Here is an 8,838-nt window from a genome sequence, read left to right as displayed (position 1 = left end):
GGTAAATAACATTACACAATTTGGCATTTATCATATAATCTTGTGTACGGACTTAAACTCTTCTGCTTCGGACTCGATGAGTAAATATTATATGTAATGGTGTAAATGGAAAATATCCTTCATTTATTCAGTTTATGAACCACTTTAAGTTGTTTTCCTCTTCATTTAACTCTAACAAACTATTCATATTCTATGTGCCTTCACTTATGGTTTAGATCACATTTGACCAGGGCCAATGAATTCTTACATTACATGTCTGCAACAAATTTTGAATGTATCCTCCCTTCCGCCCTCCCTTCGTTGTCATAAAACAATACTCATAACTACCCTTTATAATTATCAATATTAGTTAAACATCAATTAACACTTAATTAATGCTTATTGCAAATTTCTCTGTACATTTAAAGCAGTGGTAGGAAACGAGTGTGTGGGACTTCAGGTACCATTATAATCCCCACTTTTGAGCTCTCTTTTAGTCACACTTCAGAGTAAATGGATTTGTTTGTTTTTGCATTATGTCTTACATTGTAGGTCCTTGTGCTCACAAGTGTAAAGGACAGAAAGACTCACAGTTTACTTTTTTCGTCTTACTGATCATTCAAAGCGCTTTTAACTACATCGCTTTGTTCTATACACTTCGAGCATTTTATCTACCTCACATCCCTGACCAATTTAGAATTACCAGGTAACATAATATTCATGACTTTGGACTGAGCGAGTACCTGAAAAAAAAGTGGCTCTCATGTCTGTTCCAAGGCACCACCTCTTAAGGCACCCTCTGACCTCTGTATGACCCATGTTCTGTATGTGCACCATATATGATCACTCCTATGCCGTTTTACTGTTACAATCTCCAATTTCCTGTTTTCTGTGTCTGTCTGCATGCCGCCTCCTCCTTTAAGTCCTTTCATATTCAACACGTATATATTTCATATATATAAGCCTATCATTATGTTGTGATAAAAATATATACATGTCTACATATCATTTTTTGTGTTTCTCATGGATGGACCCTCAGGCTTACCTCAGGGTCCCTTCCCGGGATGCACTCTTAGTGCAAAGTTTACTCCAATAACTGTAAATTTGCCACCTTGTCACCTTGTACATTCATTCAGCTGCACTTTATACTCAGGCACTGATGAATATATGCAGACTGTAATTAATTTACCATTTTATTTGCTTCCTACCTTCCCTGTACATTAAGGGCAGTATGTCTGGTTTACTTATTTGACATAAATCTGTGCATTTTTCTTTTATTTCTGGCTAAAGGTTATGTTAGGTTACAGGAAATGCCTGTAATTGTAGAGTTAATCCTAAACAACAAAAGTGTTTTCATATTTCGGCTCTGGCGGGGAAACCCCCTGATAATATAATATAAATAGCACTCACCGTGGCAGCTGTTCTGCTTTAAGTGCCTTCAATATATTTACAGTATTATTAGCAGTAGTTTTACATCTAATACATGATACTAACACTGCACTATGTATTTACATCCATTCAGCATAACTAACTTTATTCTCATGCTGCTGGGAAACTGTAACAGACATACGAAAACTATATTTACAGTAACCAATAAGGAAATACATTTAATATTAAAAGATGATTAATTTAACGTATGATGACATCTTTGTTTTTTAAGAGTCTCTGTATGTATAGAAATGGCTGATAAGCATTTCTCATGCTTTCTAGAGCATACAAATAAACAGCAGAGGATGAACATCCACCCTTCTCTCCTTAAAGCATCAGATTTTCACGGTTAAGGCTGCAGACAGTGGTCTCTTATCTGTCTATATTCGCAGATCTTGAACAGCTCATAACTTCCCAGAAAATAGATTTGGCTCCCTGAAAGAGAAGAGAAAGCACAGCAGAGGGAAAGACTCCAGATTATAAAAAGTAGCACAGCTGCACTGCGGACGGATGTCTGGCAGGTGATTTTTGAAGTGACGTTTGAAGCTGAATCCAATAACGTGTTCTTTGATGTATATAATGCACAGTGATGTGATATAAAAAGCCATTCATGTTGCTGTGCTTCCTCATTTTGGAGTGCCAGATTTGAAGTGACAGGGACGGCATGTTTTCTGACAGCTATACAGTTTTTTTGTCAGATAAATGTTATTTAAAGTGTCACATTGGTTCTGTTCCGGTTTTTGTACTTTTGGCAGCCAATCACATGCTGTTATTTGCCTGTTGCCTGAGGGATTCGACTATATAAAGTGGCTGTGTATATAACATGTTTAATGTGACCTTTTAGTGCAGACTCTCTCCTCAGCTAATATACATGTACTTGCAGTATGAACAGGCATCAGATAAGGCAGTGCCTATTTAACTTTTGATCACAGCCTCTGATATGATTTTTTTTTCTCCAGGAGAGCTGAGCTGGCGCCCACCATGCCTTTCTGTTTGCTTACCTGAGAGGTTTGGGTGCAAACAGTGCAGCCATTTTAGCAGGGCTGAGGCCAAAGTCACCACAGACTAAAGTCTGGCCACCTAAGTGGCTAACCAGTGGTGCAGGTGAGGGTGAGGGGGCACAAAAAACTGCAGTTACATCCAGGAAGCACAAGTATTTTTTTCTAGCTGAACTTTTTTTATTGGCTGTTGTTCCCATATATAAAAAATGCAGCGTTTTCAACAATTCCATTTTTTATCGAAATTGGTTTTTATTTGATTTTTTTCCCAGTCAGACCTCATTAACTTGTATATGACTTCCTCATCGCAGCCTGCATAGACAAACAACCGAAAAACTGATTCTGGGTATACAGCTTTAGAGCGCTGCAGGAATGAATCCAAAACCCCGGAAATGAGTTAGCACTTCTTCTACTTCTAGTTCCCTGTGGTAGGCCTGTGGTTTATACAGGCTTAAGACGTTTTCACATATTGTTCCACTGCAGCTATTCCTCAATTCAGACTGTTTAAAATGTGAAAATCTTCTGCAGCTCACACGGACCTTCAGTCACAGCTTCTGCTTTTGTGTGCTTTGGGTGCTCAGTTAGAGAAGAAAGCAATGCGTATGTATCTGTCCATTTACTACTGTCACAGATGGAAAATTAAATATTTCCTTTATGGTTTCACTGATTTATTTGAATCTTTTGATCATTTATTTGGTGAACTTGATTCTCCCATCAACAGCTTTAAGTCCTTTCTTAAGTTTAGCAATGACGATACATCAGAGTGAGACATTTTTAAACACTATTTCTTTGTTTCATTTGTTCTGTTTCTTTTGATAATGTAAAGATTTCATGAAAACAAACACATTTTATTTTGAAGCAAAGGTCTCATCACCAACTTGCAAACCAGGGGTGTCAAATGTAAGACTGTGGGCCAGAATCAGCCCGCCAAAGACTCCAATCCAGCCCTCTGGACGGCTTTGGAAAATGTAAAGAGGGGCATAGATTTTGTTTTAACTGCATTTTTGAAGTTGGGTTTTTTTATAGCTTTTTTTTAAAGCACCAAAGTATCTAAGTAATAGATAAACAAAGAAATGATGGAAAAGTTCCTCTTCTTTCACTATCTGCAATAGATTTGTTTTTATTATATGAAGATATTTGAGGAATTCAATGGTTAAACTTCTTTATACTGACAGAAAGAGGAGTTTCACTGGTCTGACCCACGTAAGGTCAAAGTGAGTTGCATGTGGCTAACAATGTAAAATTAGTTTTACATCCCTGTTATAAACCTTTCACTTCACTCTCCATTTGATTGACCCTAGTAGTGCATTCTATCCTGTCAGTTTATCCTATAAGATTTTAAAAGTTCAAAAGATGTGACTTTTAAATTGGTGTCACTCAAAACACCTAAGATCTAAGACAAACCCAACCTCAGGGAGTCAAAAGCCTGGATAAAGTGCAGGGTTGTCCCGGGAAGGGCGTGCAGGCTAAAATCTGTGACAATTTCCACATGCTGTGGTGACATCTCGGGGAAAAAAGAAATAGCAAGAATTTCACTTAACTAAAAAAACCAAAAAAAACCAGTAAATTATAGTAAATGGCCTCTTACGGTCCACCAGGGGGCTGTGGACCATACATTGGGAATCACTGCTCTGCAACATAAGCATGTAAAATACTCCAGCTGTGAATTCTGATGCTAGAGGGTGTTTATCAAAAAGTGGCTAGACCTCAGGAGCTATCGGGGACCTTTAGTGCTGATGATGTTAAAGTCATTTCACCCCTGTGTATTTCATTTACAGCCTGACATTAGCATTTTGGTTCTTGCCATTGATTTACATTTCAATTTGGCGTCGGTTTGTGAAGATAACGTGTAAGCATCACGAACTCTTTGTTTTCTGCAATAATTCAGAAGTCCGTGGAAAAACCGGTTGCTTGTCGAGGGAATCAGGGTGATGTTAGCTTCCATGTTGGACTATAAAAAAAAGAGTAATCCCTGCAGGATCCACCCAGGAAAACAAAAATTAGAAACATCAGTTTTTGTGCCACCCTGGCGCTCACACCCTGGCCACTCCTGCAAAATATTGTCTTGTCTTGCCACTTCATTTTAGAGCCTTATATCGCTTAGGAAGTGCCAACAGTTTGAATGTGTATTTTTAAATATTTCAAGCAGTTTATTAATGTCTCTGCGGTATTTTTTAGAATTTTAAGGGCTCCAAAAGTGATCTGAGTGACTGATCAGTTAGTCTAGACTCAAACAAACAGTTGGATGGATTGGTATGATGAAGTTATTCGAGCAATCACGGTCCCCAGAGGATGGATCCTATCTATTTTCCTGAGCCTTGCCCTCTCCTCTCTCAGCTTCCCAAACATTTCAGACTTCTCCCACTTGTAGAGCCAAAAAATATCCACATCTCACAATTACTAGAATCAGGAAATCAGACTGGAGACAAAGAGACTGGACGTACAAAGAGATGAACAAATGAAAACAATTACCAAAACAAACCAGGAAGACAAAGGCACAAACACGGAGACGAGTTAGCGGGAGATAGAACAATAATAAAAAAAGCCGAACAATATCACAAAACTGAAGCTCATCAATAGAATAACCCCCCAAAAAATTAAAAAATTAAAAGCTGGAACCAAAAATCTAATAAAATAATAAAACCTTGGTGGCACAGACACCTGATGTGTTTGTCAGTCTGTTTGTCCTTCACTCGAGTGGTTAGCTGCTGCCTTTGTTTGTCACACACACGTAATTACTCTGGGTGTGTCGCATTATTGGGAGTACATATCTAGATATTTCCTTTATTTGATCATCGACAGCTATATTTGGACATGTCCTTGGTCGCTCGATGTGTTTCTCCCTATATGACAAAGAACCACATGAAAAAGCCAGAAGACGCCCGGCTGGTCACGATCCAGGGCCCAAATGGATCAGATGAGTTGCTCTTACTGCATATCTTCCTCATTACTCTGGCTAAATATGGATTTCATGACAGGCTCATCATCGGATGACTTATGGCTGCAAATATCATTTGATGGGCTGAATGCCGAGAACAGCGTTTCCATGTTGCTCAAGCAGAATGTGCCTTTATTCAAACAAACAAATTAAGGAGTTATTACCACGCTCACAGTCATAAACTGGAGTCATGGAAGTTATATAGGACAGGCCTAAAATTAGATTGTGACTAAAGTCAACAGAATTACCTTTAAACAACAGCCCCTGGGAGCACTGGCATATTGTCGTTTGAACTCATTAAACACAGACTTAACTGGGAATTACATGTATAATCAGCTTTGCTGCTTTGAGGTTGTACTTTTATGGACTTTGTTGATCACTGTACTCTGACTGATGCGGTGACCTTGAGGTCCAAAACAACAGCAACAGTAAAAACGTTTCAATTTAAGGACAAGGTAGAGGCAACATTTCTTGTTTTTGGATCAAAAAAGTCAATTTCACTTCCTGTCTAGAAGGCGCAAGAGAGCAAGTATGTCATGAGTCTCCGCCTTCACTCTTTGAGGTGTCAAAAGAGAAGCGCAGGGGACTCCCTGATGCAGAAATATTATGCGGAGACTATAAATAAGCAGATGACTATCAGCTCATCTCTTATTACTACACAGAACAAATGCTTCTGTTTATTGCGGAGAAACCGGTTCTAGACAAGATGAATAAACTTTTAGATAAATGAAGTATGAAAAAGTTGAAAGTTTAAATAAGTGTCAGGATTCAGGAAAAAGAAAGAGGCCTGTTACACAACAAAAAGCCAGTCTCTGATTGGCTCATTTAAAAAAACACAAACATCTAAAACAGAAAGTCTGGGCCATACTGGCACATTTCTACATGTATTTATATAAAGATAAATTCACTTTCTAATAAAGTTTGAAAGAGATTTATGACTAAATATTAAGAAAGCAGAAGTCTTAAAACAAAAGCACACTCTTGAGTTACATGTTATTCTTATTATATTTGATCTTATATGCAGTTTATATGCTGTCGTTGACAGGAAAATGGGTAAAATGGAGTAATGGCCTTCAGCTGGCAAAAAGAAAGCTTTAAGAAAAAAAGTAGAAGTGGAACAGAAAACTCAAAAATGAACTCAATGAAATCAGTGAAAACAAAAAGGAGGAAATGCTGAGTCGTGATCAGCATTTATGTGGCCCACATAAACTCTGACTTTCATTTCAAACTGTCTTTGGGAATATCTGATCCAAAGAAAACCGAATCCACTAAAGTTAAAGGGGCCTTTATTGTACAACCCGGAGGCAGTCATTCTAGCTCATTGTGCAGTAAAGACAAAGGACAGACAATATGCAAATACTTAACTAGCATTAAAAAAGAAAAAGAATAAAAGTTATATAATAATCTAATCCGTAATCCTGAACTCCAGATTACTTACCTGTTCCTCTCTGCTTTGCAGAAAAACTGTCATTATCTTGGTGGGAGAGTGAGAGAGAGGTCGAAGAGAGATTGGAGCTCATCGATAGACTTTTTTCTCCAAAGGACCTTGTAAATAGAGATTGGAGATTTGTGGCTTCATCTGCATTTTGTAAGTAGTTAATTTCTAGGAGCACTGTAAATAAACTCACCGAATCTGAGTACTACGTTTTGAATCTGGTCTGCTTCATTGGTTATGAGAGGTGCTTTGAAAAAAGGCAAAGATGTGACCACACACAAACTTGACTCCAGAATGAGAGGTGGGGAGAAAAAAAGAGTGCCTTCTTCATGCTCAAAAACAGTGCATAGGGAGCTTCCTGGAACAAGTTTTCATGCCGAGCAGCTGCATCCAAGCCTTGCATGACTAAACGCAATGCAAAGCTCGCCGCTGCTGGACTATAGAGCTGTGGAGACATGTCCGCTTCTCTGTCTGTCAATCCAGTGGACGAGTCTGGGTTTGGTGGTTGCCATGAGAACGGTACTTGTCCGACTCCATTGTCCCAAGTGTAAAGTTTGGTGGAGGGGGGGGATTATGGTGTGAAAGGAACACCTCAACATGATATAACACCTTTGGGATGAATTTGAGACTTCGAGAACACACTCCTAAACTTTGTCTGTGAAGTTCTCAGTCATCCAGGTCATCATTGTGGAAAACCTTCACAGGAGATTTGAAGCTGTAATAGCTGCAAAGGGTGGGCCAACATCATATTAAACTCTATGGATTAAGAATGGGATGTTACTTTCACCTTCTGCATCCTTCAGCAGATTTCCAGATGACAACGAGGCACAAAGTAGAGAAATGAAAAGTGAAAAAGAATGAGACACAGGTGGGAACAATCAGAGAAACAGATGGTAGACACAGACAACGAGGCCAAAACACTGAAAGCAAAACACCAAATAACAGAAAGACATCGCAGAGAGAGGAAGGAAAAAAAGAATATAGAAACACGAGAATGGATATCAAAACAGGAACTGAAACTACGACATAAAAAAATAAATTTAAAAAAATCCCAGGACGTGACAACGAGAGAAAGCTTCTAAGATCTGTGTACAACACAGTGTGAAAAAGGAAGTGAAAATGGTACATTCTAGACTTGTGTTAATTCTTGTGGCTTGTGGGATGTGCTTGGCAGACACTTCAGACTGTTGTGATAAGCAGGTTACAGTTTCCCACAACTGAGCAACAGCAAGAACAAGCTATTGGTACTTGCAGACAAGTATGCAGCTTAAATGTTACGCAGATTTCTAGACACTAAACAGTAAAGCCCAGTAAGTGATAATGTGAAAATTAGTCAAAAATGATCTCAGATCTGCGCAAATCTAAATCAACATTTCACTTTGAGCAACAAAAACAAAATCAAGCATATAAAAATAAAAAATAAATATAAGCCAAACATGTAGTTTATATCACAGCTTTATAACTTTTAACCCATATGGTTCCGATCTACTTTAGTATCTAAAAATAGTTAAACACAGGTAAAAACTATTGTGGGTGGTGCCAGAGGGTAGAAGAGTTACAGGAGACGTGCACAGGATCCAGGGAAAAGACTTTCCAAACAGGCAAGTAGAATATCACAGAAACTACAGATAAGTAGGCAAGGACTTCCTAAACAGATTCTAGGCAATGTGGTCTGATTGTCACCATATTGATGGGGACAGTCTCACAGAGAACTGTGGCACCACTTGTCCTTGATATACTCACAGCCTGAGTCTGTGGCAAACAGGTGTGTGAAGGATGACTCACATTGAAGAACTCCACCCCAGGTTGGAGATTACACAAAGTGCCAGCCCAGCAACTCCGCCTCAGAAATAATTATTAGGGAAGGGTAGAAAAGGGGAGAGAGAAAAGACAAACCAAACCAATCCTGCTGAACCACATCCATCCATCCATAGATCTGTCTGTCTATCTATCTTCCAACCAACCATTCATCAATATATCCAACCAAACCTCCAATCAACCAATCATCCAATCATCCATCCATTCACATTTCCCTTCCCGAGTAGAAGCTTAGAGGCTAG

At 38.7% G+C, this 8,838-nt stretch overlaps 1 long non-coding RNA gene across 1 annotated transcript; it reads left to right on the top strand.

Annotated features, from left to right (window-relative positions):
• LOC146494360 (uncharacterized) lies at positions 1-6,858 on the top strand. The gene is made up of 2 exons (XR_014871614.1): positions 1-1,928; positions 2,367-6,858. It is a non-coding gene; the product is annotated as an uncharacterized LOC146494360 (long non-coding RNA).
• The last annotated feature ends 1,980 nt before the right edge of the window (positions 6,859-8,838 follow it).

Source organism: Neolamprologus multifasciatus, chromosome 20 (assembly GCF_963576455.1).
Source record: "Neolamprologus multifasciatus chromosome 20, fNeoMul1.2, whole genome shotgun sequence".
NCBI lineage: Eukaryota > Metazoa > Chordata > Actinopteri > Cichliformes > Cichlidae > Neolamprologus > Neolamprologus multifasciatus.
The sequence above is the reverse complement of the archived record's forward strand: the minus strand, read 5'-3'. Positions and strand labels throughout refer to the sequence as shown.